This window comes from Otolemur garnettii, unplaced genomic scaffold (assembly GCF_000181295.1).
Source record: "Otolemur garnettii isolate 467f Iridium unplaced genomic scaffold, OtoGar3 scaffold00121, whole genome shotgun sequence".
NCBI lineage: Eukaryota > Metazoa > Chordata > Mammalia > Primates > Galagidae > Otolemur > Otolemur garnettii.
The window spans coordinates 2339207-2344634 of record NW_003852516.1 but is presented as its reverse complement, the minus strand read 5'-3'; positions in this window follow the sequence as shown (position 1 = coordinate 2344634).

The window sequence follows — 5428 nt, the reverse complement described above, 5'->3', positions numbered from 1 at the left end:
ATACCTAGAGAAGTGATCATCTTTCAGTCATAGCGTTTTCAAATTTAAAATACAGGGCACCCCATCAAATGCATTTTCAGAAAACAAATATTTTTGCCAAATTAATATTTGCGCAAATAGTAATTCAAGTGAAGGTTATCTAATGTCAAACTGTATATGTTACTAGGTTCTCAAAGTATTTAGAACTTCATCTTCAGAATCAAAAATATAAAATTATTTGCACATGGAATAGTTTGAGGTTTTCCACTACCATAGGGGCATAAAGTAATATAAGATGTTATTCTAATCTTCTAAAGTATTTTTATACACAGTCAAGATAAAGTAATTCAAGGCAACATGTATGCATTAACGATGGAGGGCAAAAAGGAAAAGTGACCCTAAAAAGAAACACTCAGCTGCCAAAATCCAGGGATGTCAAGGGAAGCTCAGGAGAAGAAATTTTTTGTCTTCCATAGATTTACATATTTAGGTATTGTAAACTCAAATCACAGAGAAAGACATCTCATCAATTCCTACTATCAATTGCATTAACTTAAAAAACGCAAGTTGAGCTTCTATGTAATAGATTTTACCTTGGTTTTTAAGGGGACTTGAAGTTTTTTTAAAAAAAGAATAATATGTGTGTTTCTAAACAGAAATTTTAAAACTTGTATGTATTATAAAGACTATTGTCTGGCAGGAAAAAGAAACTGTGAACTCAGGTAAAATTGCTCAATAACTTCATAGCAATGGTGTGGTCAATTTCTGATTTCACAGGTTAAGACCCTATTGGCTACTGGAATATTTTGGCTAATGTAGACATTCTCTTACTCTGTCTTTATTTGATAGAACAGTTGCGATTATCTACTAATAAATATAAAATTGTCCATTCACTGCTTTCACGTTTGCTAAAAGCGTATAAATTTAGCTTCCTTAATATTCAGAGTAAAAGAGATGAACCTCTCTGGATGTAGATAACGGAAGCTGGATATGCAGAGATAGAATATAGATAGGATATCAGTTAATCAAACGGAAATGGTTCCCACAGCATTTTCTCTTCATATGGAATTTTTTTACAGCTACAAACTGTACAAATATCCCAGGAGGCATATGTTAATCAGGCCCATCTGTTCCATTTAATAAAAATCACTCCAAGATTTCTTCTTTGCTTCATGCTATGAGGGAAGGGATTCAAAGGCAAAGACCAAGTTCAAATCCATTGTAAATATAAAGTTGTATAGTAGATTATATCACAAGAGAACAATTTTTGCTGGTTAATCAAAAGTTGAGTCTCTGCCAATTTCTTACTATTTTAGATATTTTTAAAAGTTAGTTTTCAAATGTTCTTCAAGAATCATTAATACTGCTCATATTTTTTTTTTTTACAAACATAGACAAAATGAAAAATAGAGACTTTCTAGGGGAGGGACACATTCATAACCTCAAATTTGGTATAAAGATTATTTTAAGCCAAAAATACTTGAGGTCAACAGGTATAGAAGTAAACTTTCCCAGAGCTTCCCTTATCTAACAAAAAACATCAACTTCCAAAAAATGAGCCTCTCATAAATTACTCTCTGGAGAGAGACCAAGGGTAAATTTATGCCCAAACCCCACTCTTGGGGAATTTCATGGCCCTGAAGAAGATAGTAAAACAATTCACTTCTGCATAAACATACACCATAAACATAAAAGTTACTTTTATACAATACCCAAAAAATTACTGAATTTTACAAATGTTTATGTCCAATTTATGATTTAAAATAGTCTAAAGTCAGTAGAGTAAGGTGGACCTACAATATAAACAATTGTTTCCAGGAAAATAATTAAAAATAAATAATTGGCTTAATTTTATAGTACCCGTTATCTCTATTTATTGAAGAACTGGTAGAATTTTGATAACACAGTTATGATTTTTGTCACTGACTTGTTCCACTTTGGACATGTGTTTATTGAAATAAAGGAGAACTAACCGATAAGCACAGACATGCACAGAGGGAAGTATAACTCAATGGAAATCAAACAGTGTGAAGAAAAAGGAGAAGATAGATCAAAACTCACCTACAAGTACAATGAAAGGTACCTGGGTGACGGGACTCAAGCATTACAACAACGATCCATGTAACCAAAAACATGTGTACCCCTATAAGTAATATTTGAAATTAGTTTTTAAAAAGAGAAATAAGTAACTTATACCTTTGACACATGACACATTTGAAAAAATAGAACTTATGCTATTTTTCAAATAAAATTTTAACTTCAAATTTTGTTCTTGTTTTTTCAAGACAGAGTGTCACTATGTTGCCCTTAGTAGAATGCTGGGGCATCACAGCTCACAGCAACCTCAGACTCTTGGGCTTAAACAATTCTCTTGCCTCAGCTTCCCAGTAGCTAGAACTATGGGCATCCACCACAACGTCCAGCTATATTTTGGTTGCAATTGTCATTGCTATTTAGCCAGCCCAGGCCAGGTTTGAACCTTCCAGCCTTGGTGGATGTGGCTGGTACAGTGTAACTGCACTGTAACCACTGTGCTAGGGCACCAAGCCAACTTCAAAGTTGTTAAACATCAAAGTCAAAATTCAGAAAAGTCTTACCAGATTATCTAGGTAAGAAAATAAAAAGGCTAAGAGGAAGTTCCACAAACTTCCTTTTCTTCTGTTTATTCCCCTAAAATTCCCTTATTCTTTTAAAATTTGTTCTTCCCTTAGAAGCATTTTCTTTTCACTGACTAAAATTACACATACAGACCTCCAACTTAAACCATTTCATGAGTTAGCTAGTTTTTCTGTTAGCTCCTGTTTGGAAATAAACCTCTTTAACTCCTGTTATTCTGTCTATTGTTAATTTGCAGCCCTTCAGTAACCGAACCCAAGAGGTAGAGGAAGCATTTTCTCTCAGACACTAGCAATCAATGGACTTAAACAGAATTTCAAATATCAACTATAAAAGATACTAGAGAAAATTCACTTTGTGAAGAGCAAAAGCCACTAATGAGTCTCATATATCAAGGTATTTTTAACTGAGAAACATAATTAAACAATCATGACTAAGTATAATAAAAAAGCATGTCTGCCAATGTCCACAAAAAGGCTTCTCTGTACGTTCCTGGAGTCTTTAAATGTGGAAAAAATTAGTGTTCATAGTGGGCATGTGTAAGTGAGGACATTTATGAAGAATTTATTTTCTATATAAGTAAATTTCAGAGAGGTAATAATCAAATAGAATCAATTCTCCAAGTCTTTATAATGTAGTACATTGAATTTGAGGCAGAATAACCCAATATTAAAAGTTTGTTAAAATAGTATCAAAATTATCAGACCTGTCACTGTACTAATACTTATTTTCAATATATACTTTTATATTTTTATCTAGGAACTTAAGACATTTTCTATACTGCAGCAGTTAAGTTTACAAGTTAATTTTGTTTTTGATGCATTACATATAGAACATATACCATCTAAATATGGCCCCTGACTATGACTGTCAAAGAAAAAATTCCTTATGAACAGACAACTATTCTAACTCACATGACATTTTTATTATTTTAGCTCCTTATCACCTTAATTTCTGAATATATAATTTTATTGCACCCATAGCATGTGAATCCCAGTTAAAGAAAATGAAAATTGCATGCTAAGAATTTCACCCTTCATTTTCATGTGCCAAGAACCAAAATGTTTAGGAATTGATCTAGCAAAAAAGAACAATTTATTTAAAAGTTGCTTCTCAAAGGCTAAGTTTTCTTTCTCAAGAAATAGATGGGCAAAAAATGTTGCATGTTGCTTGAAAAGATATGCAACTCCTTGAAGAATCACTGAAAAATAAAAAATGTAGGTCACCACCATGCCTATCAGTCTCCAGGGCTTGGTTCATATTCATTTTCCAGAGCTGTCCCAGATAGACAGGAAAAGAATGGAAGAACCAGTTTTGTGGCCCCTACTTCTACAGGCACCTGAAAAATAAGCATGAGGTCTAATAACAGGGGATACCTTTAGTTAACTTAGCAAAAACACATAAAAGACGTGTAACGTATTCTGGATACAATCTATGGACAGAATAACAACAAGATATGAAAGATGATGCTTTTACACTGCTGAACAGCAAGGATATGATTTGCAATCTGATAACTGAGGTGCAGATTATCTCAGTGGGTCCTGAAGTTAATATTCTGAAGAATGTAAATGAATTCACACAAAGGAAAAAATAAATCGGGATTAACATATAGGACAATTGCTATGAACATGAAGGTCATTAAATTTACACTTTGAGATCATTAAAAATATTTCACACTTTTGGTGACATAAATATTAGAGAAAACGGCTCTTAACATCACTAATTTGTAATTCAAATTTCAGCCAATTTTATAGAAAATAGCATATGAAATAATGAAAGGTCAGAAGGGATGACTTTGTCATCATGCTTCGCTTAACAAATTGTTATATCTAATCCATGCTATTAAGCCAAATTATGTTGATAAGGTAAATTATTATAATATGGTAACATTAATGTGAAAACTCTTTTTCTTTGACTTTGCTAAAATTCTTTGGATCTGAGTAAGCGTCATCCCTATGGAGATCTTAGGGGAACATGCACATTTATCATCTAAGCATTTCAAATGCCGTATTTTTCCTCTTAGTTCTAAAGAAATGTTGGAACGATATTGTATATCATTGTCCTGGTTTGTTAGGACTACTAGGTGACTCAGTAGATCGGTTTTGAGGGAGAACCAAGCATCTGAAAAATTTCCTTAAATTTGCATAATATCACAGTCCTTTGGGCATAATATGTAGACAGTCCCTCAGTATCAATTTGATTTTTTTTTTTAGAGACAGAGTCTCACTTTGTCAAACTCAGTAGAGTGTTGTGACATCACAGCTCACAGCAACCTCCAGCTCTTGGGCTTAGGTGATCCTCTTGCCTTAGTCTCCCAAGTAGCTGGGACTATAGGTGCCCGCCACAACACCCAGCTATTTATGGTTGCTGTATGGCCAGGGCCGGACTGAACCCACCACCCTTGGTATATGGGGCCAGCGCCCTACTCACTGAGCAACAGGTGCCACCCAGAGCACCTGAGTCTTCAACTAAAAACATAAAACACTTCCAATGTGGATTTTTCCATTGTTATATACAGTATAAGGGAGAGAAAGGATGAAGAAGGTACAAGAGAAAGAGCAAGAAGAAAGAAGAGGGAGAAACAAAAGAAAGTCTCAGAAAAAGGAAGGCAGGAAAGAGGGACAAGGAAGGAGGCGGCAGAGAGGGAAGGAGGAAAAGAAAGATCCACCTGTTCATTTAAGGAAGTTTGCTGAAATAATCTTGCTAAGAAGTTGCCTTACCTTTTCAGTAGATTAAGATGTCAAGAAAAAGAATAAATTTATTTAAGACTTGAAAGCAAAATGAGGTAATGTAGCATGGTTCTTCTTCATGAAGGGGCTAAACTCCACTCCAA